Raw genomic sequence first — 12647 nt, 5'->3', positions numbered from 1 at the left:
TGTCGTCATTTCAACCCAATCATAAAATCTTGTTCCTATAATGCCTACAGGAAGGAGGTGGTGAAAGACAAAGGTGGAAAATGCTTTAAATGGCTCAGGATCTAAGGACTCATACTCCACCACCTCAAATCAGTGCTTAGCAGCAGCCAGCCAGGAGCCGCCTCATTTCCTGTAGTTACTGGGTAAAAATAGGAAGTGGGGGAGGAAGTCCACAAAGCAGAAACAAAAGTAATCACTGCCTAACTTCCTGAACACAAATCACTGAGTGGGGAGGGTATCAGGGAGGGTATCATTAAAACATCAAAACGGAAAGGCAGACATGGAGAGTCCAAGCCAGAGGAAAGGAAGTGGTGGCACTTCTGGGTCCACCAAGCCCAGACTATTTCTGTGCCCGGGAGACTGCTTCAAGAGCAAAGTATGTGCACAACTGGACACCAGCCAGCTTTGGATACAGAAACCATTTCGAAGGAGTTAGACTAAACATGTTAATTCAAAGAATAATGCAAAAAACCCCAAAACATTAAAGTTCTATCAGAGTCAAAAATGTCAGTGAAGGGGCCTCCGTGGTGGCGCAAGGGGTTAAGTCTCAGCACTATGAAGCTGTCCTCAGCCACTGCAGCACAGTTCCATGCCCAGCCAGGGAGCTACCCACATGGTGCAGCTCCCCTCAGCAGTGTATTTCAGTCAGTCTGCCTGTTCTGCTCCCCACTCTGTCTCTGGTGAATCCTCTTACCCCCCACATCTCTGGCCTGCACCCCTGTTCTTGTACGCATAAATAAATCTTGAGTGAGTCCTATCACCTACAATGAAGCTTCATTTCTAACTTTTTAAAAAAGCTACTAAATAACTGATCAGTTCACATCTGCAGCCTGTGTTATTCTGTATCTTACTCTGTATCAAATTTGAAAACTCCAGTAGATAGACAAATGTCTAAAGGAAAATTTGAACCCATTCATTTCTCTATCACATTTACAATAAAGATGCTCCTACACCCCCCCCACCCCAATGCTGAGAGTGTCCCCGAATGCTCCAGGCACCCAGGCACTCAGGATGGTTGGTAACAGTGCCTGCTGGTGGGCGCTGCTGGTCTACTGGGCACCCAGGCTGCCTCCACCTAGTGCTGACACTTGCTGGGTAACACTGTATTACCACAAAACAGGACATTCCTCTGTTACAACAAGGCACATTTGCACCAGCAGACCCAAAGCAGCTTTATATTTTTGGTACTATACAACAACGGATAATTTCATTTAACAGCAGAAAAAAAAATTTCTGACCACAAAGTCAACAGAGTGAAACTTTCAAAATAACACAGGTTTTTTTTTAAAAAAAAAAAAAAAAAAGGTCAAGTGTTAAAACAGTCATACAGATGACTGACACATTTAACTACATTTTTATCCAGGGTATTTTGGTGGGGAGAGGAAGAGGAAGATCAACAGTCTATTTTTTAAACAGTCACTACATAAATAAGTAGAAAAATAAATGAAAAGGGTAGTAACCACCATTCAGTTTCATACAAAGAAAAATGGTGAATATTTAATGAAAAAAATCCATTATTACTTGCTGAGGACAGACCAAGCGACCTGTCTGATTTTCTAGTAATGAATCAACATTCTGTAGTCCAAGTCCAGTGTTTAGTCTGAAGTCTGAAGACTTAACTCTCAAAACCTGCTGCTATTAAAAAAACTAAACAAGTATTAGAGCAACACTGCAAGCCAAAAGAAAAAAAAAATCAAAACAAAACAAACTTTGCTCATCAGAAATCTTCAAAAGGAGTTTTAAAAAAAAAAAGGCAGGTGGGGGGGAGGAGCAAAGCCTTGTCAGGCAAAGGTTGATCCACAAAGCACCATCATCCGTCACCAAAAGATAGCTGGTTCTTAAATTTCAGAAAACGTGTACTAAGCTTTTATATATAAATTAAAATGGCCTTGAACCATTAAAATTTTTCACATTAAAGGCACCAAGCAGGGCCTCCCCTGGTGGCGCAGGCGGTTGAGCACCACGCTGTGAAGCTGTCCACAGCCTCTGCAACGTTGGTTCAATCCCGGCTGGCTGGCAAGGGTCCCACATGGCGCAGCAGGCCTCTTGTGCTGCGCCCGCTTCTCCCCCCAGCAGTGTATTTCCTCAGTCTGCCTGTTCTGTTCCCCACTCTGTCTCTGGTGAATCCTCTCACCCTCCTGCGCATCTGGCCTGTACCCCAGTTCTTGTATAAATAAATAAATCTTTAAAAAAATAAAGGCACCAAGCAATGTGAAAACATTCACAATATCAAACAATGTTGCTGATGGAAATTCAAATGTAAATCAAGGAGACTCATTTAGTTAAAACTAAATCATTTTTAAAAGTCACAAAGCATTGAAGCAGTTTTTTCAGATCTAATTTTTAAAAATCCAAACATATACATCTATTTAAAAAACCTACAGTTCATTTTTGTTACAGTGTGAAAAAGCCTTAGCCAGTCAGCTCTGCTTAAGCCTGGTGTTAACCCAGTTATCCGGTTTCCAGACTGGTAAGAGCAAGTGGAACTAGTGAAAGCTAACGTTATCCATTTGAAAATTATTTAAGAAAACTTAAAACAGTACTATTCATTCTTAACAAGTTAGCACTGTGGAACCTACCCAAAATTAACCTCGAATGGGAAAAGACAAGGATTAAAAAGCTCACACACAAATGGGTAAATCAAACTGTAATTTGGAAATCATGTGTCTTGCAATGGGAGAAGAGTTATATAAATTCTAAAAAAGTTGGGCCTCCCCTGGTGGCGCAGCAGTTGAACACTGGGCTGCGAAGCTGCCCACAGCCTCTGCAGCATCAGTTCGATCCCCGGCCGCCAGGCGAGGGTCCCACATGACACGCAGACCTCTCCTGCCGCCCGCTGCTCCCATCAGCAGTGTACTTCGGTACTTCTGCCAGTTCTGCTCCCCGTTCTGCCTCTGGTGAATTCTCTCACCCTCCCGTACTTCTGACTGTACCCAGAGCTTGTATAAATAAATAAATCTTTAAAAAATAAATAAATAAATAAAGAAGTGGCACCTTCTGCTTTAAAAAAAAAAATTCTAAAAAAGTTTCTGATTCAGGACCATTTCTGAAAATGTAAGGCCCTCATGAAAAAGTTTATCACTGGATAATTACAGCAGCTCCCTCCTCCAGGCAGGGAAGACTGGCTCCAACTTGCACGCCCATCCAGCCCCCTGCCCTCAGAGAGACAGGCAATCAGTCTCGGCCAGGGGACCCATTCTTTTCCACAAACATTTCAGCAGGTCAAACATTTAGCCATAAGGAAGTTCTAAGAGAACTTCCTGCTCCCCACCCAACCACCCCACCAGGCAGCCAAGACAGCCCTAGAGAGCAGGCCTGCAGGGGGACACCTCCAGGCTGGCTTCCAGATTCCTCTGCTCACCTAAGCTACACCACCTCACAAGCAGAAGCAGTTACTAATGTCCTATTGTGCGCACGGCACTGCGCTAGACGGTAGGACGCAGCAGTGATGAAAAACAAGGTACCTGCTCTCAAGGGGCTTACAGTCTAATGGGAGAACACAGGGGAGACGCACCAGTTCAAAGGGGTTTCATGGAAACTGCCACGAGCAGTAGTTGTGAGAGGGGCCTGGAAGATGACTAACCTAGACATGATTCCTGCTCTCAGGGGAACGGCTGCCTCCTACAACTCCACCATCTTCTCCAAGTTACTTTAAGTTGTGTACCTCAGTTTCGTCGGTATTTTGGTGAGGGTTAAATCCACAAAGTTTAGTACTTGGCACATCCCGAGCTTCACTCAAAAAATGGAAGTGGGCCTCCCCTGGTGGCGCAGTGGCTGAGCGCTGGGCTGCGAAGCTGCCCGCAGCCTCTGCAGCACCGGTTTGATCCCCGGCCACCGGCGAGGGTCCCACATGGCACCACAGACCTCTTGTGCTGCGCCCGCTTCTCCCCCCAGCAGTATATTTCGTCAGTCTGCCTGTTCTGTTCCCCGCTCTGGCTCTGGTGAATTCTCTCACCCTGCCGCGCTTCTGACTGTGCCAAGTGCTTGTAGAAATAAATAAATCTTAAAAAAAAAAATAAAAAAAATGGAAGTTACTTTTCTGAAAGAGGCCCGGGACTAGACAGAGGGCAACATTTTACCTTCCATTAAAATTCTTCATCTGGCCAGTGCAGTAAAAGAAAAAAACAAGCTTTTCAAGGCCACCCCCCACCCCAACATACAGTTACAACTACTTTAATAAAACATTACCTACCTTCCTGCAGCTCTGACCCCAACTCCCAAAGTCCTGGCCACGGAGTAAAAGGAGCTCTGCCCAGTGCCTTGGAGGGGAAGGCGGCTGGGCTCCTCCCATTTCCCTGCCCGCCACTCCCTTGTCCTGCAGCCTGAGCTACAAGGAAGAAGACACTGCTAGGGAGAGGATCACCTCTCATTACAGGGTATTGCACAACTCGACGTTATTTAGGCACAGGATGTGGGGCCTCCTTTTCCCACCCTGCAGCCTTAGGAGTTGGTGAGAGGGACCCATTTGGCCCTCCCTGTTGATACCACAGCCTCAGCATGCAAAGCTGGAGCCTAGGCAGCATCCACCCACCTCTGGAACCTGATGTTGGGATGAGTTGGGGGAGATTTAGGTATTTCCATCCCCAGTCACAGATTACCACCTCACGAGCAACTAAGCTAATCCCCAGATGACTTTTAGTAAGATTACAACTTTTCAGCTCTATCTAATTCTGTGCTCAAAAACTTCCTTATGATTCTTTGCAATCACATGTTTGAAAGAGTACATATCCAATAATATGTCCAGACATAAGTGAACATAAGTGAACAAAACCAAATGGTTTTAAAAAATTAACAGGGCCTCCCTGGAAGCGCAGACAGTTGAGTGCAGCGTTGTGAGGCTGTCCACAGCCTCTACAGTGCCGGTTCGATTCCCCGCCAGCCTCAGAGCAACCCCCATGGCGAGCAGACCTCTCCTGTCCCACCCGCTGCTCCCCTCAGCAGTGTATTTCAGTTAATCTGCCTGTTCTGTTCCTCGCTCTGTCTCTGGTGGATCTTCTCACCCTCCTGCACATATGGCCTGTACCCCGGCTCTTGTATAAATTAAAAAAAAAATTAACAGGCGGCACTATCATTTAGAAATGAACCCCAGATGAGACGCAGAGGCGGGTATCAAGGATGATCACTGGTAGCATTGTCTGCAAGTATCAAGCTGGAGGTGACCCACATGTCCTACATTAAGGGGTTCATTAAATAAATTACACAGGAACACCTCACTGTCATTTCAAAGATCAAGGTAGAACTACCACATTTCATCCAGCCTAAGATGTCATTTATAAATCATATCATTATTTTATATATGCTAAGAAAAGCTGCCATATAACCATGACCTGCCATCACACGATTTCAGGCTCCTTCCTGTCTTGCTCCTCCGCCTCAGTCCATCTGGGACATGCACCGACCGCCCTTTGTGACTTTTTCTCACCTTTCACTTTTCCAACAAGGTACCTTTATTTGACAGTCCTGGATTCAGCAACGCCATCTTGGGCCTCCGGTTCACATGGAGTCTCTCTGCAGCTCCTGTATCATTCCCTTTGCTGTATGCCTTCTCTTAAGCCTCACGACAACCCCGGGAGATAGGCAGTACTGATCTCCCATCCTGAGACAGACTCAGGTACACAGAGAGTATTTAACTTAAAGGTAGGGGATAGTAGGTGGCAGCAGCAGACCTTGGACCCAGGTAGCCTGACTAGTCTTTATTCTTGAGCTCTACGCTACATTCCCTTCCTAAATAACTGCTATGTACATGGCAGAGCTTTAAGACTTATTTTTATTAATTTTGACTAAAAATATAATGCATACACAGTAAAAAAAAATTCATTCTGCATGAAAAGAGTATGCAAGACAAGCCAGGTTAGTCTAACAGTCTAGATTTCTGGGACTTTATCCCAAAGGAAACCATTGTGCCTTTTCTGCCATTCCAGAATTTTTTTTTTCTGCACTTAGAAACTTATTTCACCTCTCTCATAACACAAATGAGTACACCCACACATTATCTGCATCTTGCCTTTTTCATTGAGTATTTCTCTGAGCTTAATGCCTACCTACATCCATTTCTGTTTTTATTCAATTCTAGGATACATGTATCTTCACACTTTACCCCAAGATGTTTTGAAGTCAGATGATCTTGGTGGGTTTGGAATTCCATCAGGAAACGGGAGTCACAAAAAAAAAAAGTTTTTAGTGCCTCCCTGGTGGCACAGGGGTTAGAGACAGTGCTATCCAGCTATCCGCAGCCACTGCAGCATGAGTTCGATCCCCAGCCAGGGAGCAACCCACATGGCGCAGCAGACCTTTCCGACTCGCCCGCTGCTCCCCTCAGCAGAGTATTTCAGTCAATCTGCCTATTCTGCTCCCCGCTCTCTCTGGCAAATCCTCTCACCCTCCACACCTCTGGAGGGTATGTATTTATTTATGTATGCATAAATAAATCCTTAAAAAAAGTTTTTAAATGTATAAAAGCATCAAGGGTTAGTCTTGCAGCAATGTGCAGGCCAAATCAAGAGGTGAGAGACCACTCCCTGGTAAATACTCCATCACGGGGCTGTTGCGAAGACTAACAAGGGAGCACACATGGAGATTTCGGACCAAAGCTGGCTGGCACTGTTCAAAGGATGGACACAATACTGGACAAACTGTTCGCTCCCAGTAAGATAGCTATTGTTATTATTTCTTCAAGAGCTGGCTCCACTTTCCTCTCCGTCCTCATTTCCTGCTGCTTCCCTAGTCATACCTGTCCGTCTTTTACCCTAAATGTCCTGCAGTTCACATACCTCATGTCTGTTGACCTCTGCACCCTGGCACTTGTCAAAACCCTGATCCTCTCCCTTCACTGTGGTACTGGATTTCCTCACTTCTCCCCACAGTGCCCAGTTCAAGCACAACCTTCTCCTCGAAGCCTTCCCTGACAACTACAGGCGGATCCTCAAGACAAGCAGCTTGGTGGGCCTCCCTGGGGCCTAGGGGTTAAGTACCAGCACTACCACCACGATGGCCCATCACAACAGCCTGAGTTCAATCCCCGGCCAGGGAGCTGACCCACACAGCGCAGCAGACCTCTCCTGTCTTGCCTGCTGCTCCCTTCAGCAGTGTATTTCCATAGATCTGCCGGTTCTGCTCCCCACTCTCTCTGGTGAATGCACCCACCCCCCAACACCTCTGGCCTACACCCCAGTTCTTATGTTCTTAAAGAAATAAAAATAAATCTTTTTTAAAAAAGACAAGCAGGGGCCTCCCCGGTGGCGCAGCGGTTGAGCGCTGGGTTGCGAAGCTGCCCGCGGCCTCTGCGGCGCCGGTTCGATCCCCGGCTGCTCCCCGGCCACCAGAGGAGGGTCCCACATGGCGCGCAGACCTCTCCTGCCGCCCGCTGCTCCCCTCAGCAGTGTACCTCGGTCCTTCTGCCTGCTCTGCTCCCTGCTCTGGCTCTGGTGAATTCTCTCACCCTCCCGCACTTCTGACTGTACCCAGTGCTTGTATAAATAAATAAATAAATCTTAAAAAAAAAAAAAAAAAATCTTAAAAAAAAAAAAAAAAAAGACAAGCAGCTTGGGAAGAACCGCTCTATCAGTACTCAATCCCTTGGGGTTCTCAGCTTTGTCAGTGCCCCCAGGAGCAACAGGTTCAGGGGGACTGATTTAGACTATCCAAGCTCAAAGATGACTGATGAATGAGCCAGAAGCCCAATTACTAAGTTTATAATTGCTGATGAGGCCAAATACTTAATGAGCACTTACCAGGTACCGGGCAGCTGAGGAAGGAGCTGTTACCCTTCTACAGTTGGGGGTGAGAGAGAGATTAACCAGAATCCCAAGACCAGGATGTGGCCCAAGCTGTCTGGAAGCAAAGTTCTCAGCCATTCACATTCTATCCTTGTCAGGAAATCTCTATATGAAGCCATGTTCTAATCAAAAATTATTAGGTGCACAGAAGCAAAGCAAGAGAAAATTCTCCCAATTACAGGCATCCACAGGGAGGCCCCCAACCGTCTGGTAGTGCAGAGGCCTGCATACAGCTCCTCTGGAGTTCAGGGCCTCCAGACAGTGCCACAGACACACCACCCAGTTCCTCTTCCAGACAAGCCACCACAATTTCCATAGACACCACCCCAATCCTCTCCTTCTAGAAATGCAGTTTTTGAGGACACAAAATCAAGTTTAAGTATTCTAGCAACAAACATTCCAATCATGCCTTCCTGGGGTTACGGCTGGGTCAGTTTGGTGAACTTAAAGTTTTCCCTGAAACTCCAATCTACGTCTGTAAAATGTCTCCTGGTGAGTATCTTTTCTATAGATAGCTCATTTGTGTAATCAGATGATCAATCATTCATTCAACACAGACTTAATAGTATCCAGAACACTGTATTCCAGGCCTAGGAGATAACAGCAGAGAACAAGACAGGCACGATCTCTGAAACTTGGTGAAGCGCCATAGGCGTCTCCTACTTTTAGTCAATTGCTCAGTTGGCTTTCTTCCCCTGAGTGGTCTATATTCCAAGCTTCCCGTGCAGTAACTGGTCTGTATTGTAAGAACTCCGTAACTGTGACTATCTTCTCGCTTTTTTCACCTAGGGTAGGACAAGATTATATCTGAAACCCTTTAGGCAAAAGAGACAAAGTTTAAATCAAGGTGGAGAGATAGAAAGTTAATGGCGGATACAACCCAAATGGAAAAGGAAGATGAGATATGACATGTCACGTGTAAGAACCTTAAAGTCATGAAGGAAAGGCTACCTTCGTAAGTGACGACGGGCTCCGTCACTGGAGAAAGCATGGCCTCAGGAACATGTCTGGGGTCAGAGAGAGATAAAGAAATGACTTGAAGCAAAGTCTGAGCTGGGGTCACTGAGTGGAGGAGTGAAGTGTGTCTCCACTTCCAGGTGACCAGGTAAGTGGCAGGGAGTGTGACTTAAAGGTGAGGGCTAGGGCCTCCCTGGTGGCACAGGCTGTTGAGCACAGTGCTGTGAGGCTGTCCACAGCGTCTGCAGTGCCAGCTCGATCCCCGCCAGCCTCAGAGCAACCCACATGTTGAGAAGACCTCTCCTGTCTCGCCCGCTGCTCCCCTCAGCGGTGTATTTCATCAGTCTGCCTGTTCTGTTCCCCACTCTGTCTCTGGTGAATCCTCTCACCCTCCCGCACTGTACCCCCACTCTTGTACAAATAAACCCTGCCTCAGAAAATGCTCTCAGGCAGATGTGGGAAGAAGAGAAGCAGCAAAGACAAATGCAATGACAAAGTGATCACAATGGCGCCAAGTCAAGGAGGCCAACCAAGGGGAGAGTCACAACAGCGAGAGTGGCTCACCATGCCAAATATTTACAGTCCAGAGAAAGGGGTGAGCAGGGGCCACTGCATGTGTCAATTAGAGAACCTCAAAAGGACAGGTTCAATAGAGATTAAAAAACAACTGAGGCACAATCCCCCACATATTCAGGTTCTCTCAGAGAAAATGGAACCCTGCTTTTACTGTAACTCAAAAATATGGCAATTATTTATTCAAAACTCCATTCTTTGTCCACCTAGAAAGGCATCATTTCCCACTAGGGACAAAGTCATGGGAGGAAAAGGGAGAAAGTGAATGTCCAACCCATGGGATGTCCCAGCCTACAAGCTCGCAATTGTTTGTGAGTCAAGTGACTGGGAAGACTCACTTGACATAAAACGTCTGGTGCATTAAGCTAAGGTCTTCAACAGAACAAACACAGTACAATTTTCAGCAGAATCATGTGCAACTTCTTTAAATTTTTTTTAAAAGGATGCTTAAAACATGCTGTCTTCCAAAAATCCAGAGATAATTTTAGATTGAAAAATCTAGGCTTGCCAAGGGAATCTGAGAACTTTTCTATCTTGGTCTCCAATGCTAACCTACGTATTCATGTGCAAAAATAGAGGAAGATTAGAATCTCAAATGCCAGACTGAAAAGTTGCCACAACAAACCTGAACTCTTCATATGGCGTTTGTTATCTTGTCAGCAAGAAAGCAAATGACACAATAAGCTAAACTTTTCATTTAAAAGATAAAAACACTCAATCATGAAATATTTCCTCAACTTGTAAAGAAACAGGATTTAAAGACAGGAAAAAGACACTGAATGGAACTTAAAAACAGCATACACAAAATCGAATTATCAAATTTGTAAGCAGTCCTTTATAAATATGTACTTAAAATGTTAGGTCTAAAATATACCATAAAAGAGCAGTGACAGCTTCTTCAGTAAAGTTGGAACAACTAACCATTCGGAGAAATACTTATCTTAAATAGATTAAGTAGATTAATCTATTTAAATAGCTAAAAGTTAAAAAAATGAGGCAAACACAGATTTTTTTTTTTTTTTGGTAACAGCAGGAATGATTTTTTCAGACTTCGATAAAAAGAAACAAATAGGGCATATTTTTAAAACGTTACCTTTTACCTCATTTGTAAATTTATCCTAAAACAATAGACTAACCCTTCTGGCAGGGCTGCTTATCTGCCCGTTTATCTGTGTGTGGATCTGTGACAAACAGGAAAAAAATCTACATGCTCATCAGGGAGGGCTTGCTTAAATTATGGTATTCGATGATATAATGTTAAGTTCATAAAAATGAGGTCTCCCTGGTGGCGCAAGGGGTTAAACACCCCACTATGAAGCAATCCGCAGCCTCTGCAGCACAAGTTTGATCCCGGGGCAGGGAGCTGACCCACATGGCAGACCTCTCCTGTCTCGCCCGCTGCTCCCCTCAGCAGTGTATTTCAGTCAGTCTGCCTGTTCTGCTCCCCACTTTGTCTCTGGTGAATCCTCTCACCCCCCCCCCCGCATCTCTGGCCTGTACCCCAGCTCTTGCATGCCTAAATAAATAAATCTTTTTTTAAAAAAGTTCATAAATATGCTAATATATATCCGTTATTCATTGATATCGCCAAAATGTTAGCCATGGCTGTCACTGAGTGGCAGGTGGGTGGATGCCTGCCATTTAAACGAGTATTGTCAATACTTTGTGTTGTCTTCACTGTGAAGCTGGCGGAATGAATTGCTTTTCTAATGGGGACCGGGTATTCTCACCAGGGTCCACCCCCTTCCGCCGAGTGTTCATCTGGTCAATTCCATAAAACGTACAGACAATATTCTTTTCAAAAATAAACAATATCCTTATCATGCCAAGCAGGCACGCTGCTCTCCCCGCGCCGCGCGGAGCAGGAAGACACACCCCTGGCCCTCCTCGCTCCCGGGCGTGGGTCCTTCTCCGCCGGCCTCGCGGCTCCCGGGGTCTCCGCGGGACCCCCCCGATCGGGCTGCGCCCGCCGGCTGCTCAGGGCCGGAAAATCGCCTTCCTCGGCGGGGCCGGCGTGAAGGCCGCGTCCCCGGCCGGTGCCCGCGGCCCCGGGTCGCCACAGGCCGCCGTCCCTCCGCGGGCGGCCGGAAGCGGGTCCCGCGGCCGGACCGACCCCCGCGGCGGGGCCCGCGGGGGCGCCCCCTCCCCGCCCCCGGCTGACGGGCGCCGACCCGCCCCCCCGGCCCGCGTCCGCGGGCGCCCGCCGCGCCCCCCGGCCCGGGCGCGAGCCAGGAGGCCCCTCCGGGCTTCCGTCCGCCGCCCAGCGCCCCCAGAGCCCGGCGTCCTCCACAGCTCACGGGCGAGCGACGGGCGCCCACGGCCGGCGCCCTGCGGCCGTGAGGGGAGCGGCGCCCCGCCGGCCCGCCCGGCCCCCCGCGCGGCCCCGGCCCGCCCGACGCCGACGCCCCCAAGCCGGCCGCCCGCGCCGGCCCGCGCCAGCTCGCGCCCGCTCCTCACCTGCGACGCGCCCCGGCCCCCAGCGCAGCGCCCGGGCCGGCTGTGTACACCGGAAGTGACGTCGCCGCCGGCCCCGCCCCCGCCCCGGGCGGACGCCTGGGCGGCTGCGGAGCCCGGCGCGCCGAGCCCGCCCGCCCGCCCCTGCGCGAGTCGAGCGGGGCGGGCCCGGCCCTGAGCCTCCTTCCCCGGGGAGCTGGGATTTCCATGTGGGGCAGCCCGGGCAGGGATTGAGGCCAGAGCCCTCAGGGGCACCCTGATCCTCCACGACGGCTTTGCCGCTAGGCTGAAGGGGGCACCTGCGTCCTCCCGGGTTTGTTATTGAAATGGATTACAGAAATCAGGGGCGCTTACTGGGTGCCCCACTGTGCGACCTGCAGAAGCCAGATATTACTCACCATCATAGGTTTATTCTCTGGTGGTGGAAACGCAAGACACTGTCACAAACGCGGGTGATGGTGTAGTGCCAATTGAGACAAGTGGCAGGAGGGCAAAGGCAAGGGAGGAGGGAGTCTCCTGACCCAGTGCAGGAGGTGAGCTGGGAAGTCTTCACTCAGGAGGTGAACTGGTGTTGAGGTCCTGAAGGGGAGAAGAAAAACAAGTCGGAAAAGCAGGGTGGAAGGGACATTACAGCAGGTGAAACTGAAACAGCAAGCAGGGGGTGATATCATGGTTGGTGGGGTTTCACCTTTGCGCTAAAAAGCAAGAATTGACTCAAGCTCAGGATGCAACAACCAGGCTAATTTGCAAGGGAGACTGGGAAAAAGGAAAGCATTTCTAAGGCCACAAATGGCTAGTGGTCCACAGTGTTCAGGCTCCAAACCAAAAGCTGCCCGTGCAAGATGGCAT

At 48.2% G+C, this 12647-nt stretch overlaps 1 protein-coding gene across 6 annotated transcripts in view; it reads right to left on the bottom strand.

Annotated features, from left to right (window-relative positions):
* GARRE1 (granule associated Rac and RHOG effector 1) overlaps nt 1-12355 on the bottom strand; it is a 74241-nt gene extending 61886 nt beyond the window's left edge. For 2 of the 6 annotated variants that reach the window (XM_054697089.1, XM_037516500.2), the window contains exon 1: nt 11802-11848. The gene's annotated coding sequence lies outside the window, so the exon portion shown is untranslated. Of the gene's footprint in view, nt 1-4231; nt 7193-7769; nt 10069-11801; nt 11849-12196 lie in introns of those variants that run through there. The other 4 variants (XM_054697088.1, XM_054697087.1, XM_054697091.1 and 1 more) reach the window with 3 other exon arrangements.
* Nucleotides 12356-12647: the final 292 nt, after the last annotated feature.

Source organism: Talpa occidentalis, unplaced genomic scaffold (genome assembly GCF_014898055.3).
Source record: "Talpa occidentalis isolate TD23 unplaced genomic scaffold, MPIMG_talOcc4v2.1 talOcc4.17, whole genome shotgun sequence".
Taxonomy (NCBI): domain Eukaryota; kingdom Metazoa; phylum Chordata; class Mammalia; order Eulipotyphla; family Talpidae; genus Talpa; species Talpa occidentalis.
Note: the sequence above shows the minus strand (reverse complement) of the source record. Positions and strands in the feature narration are given on the sequence as shown.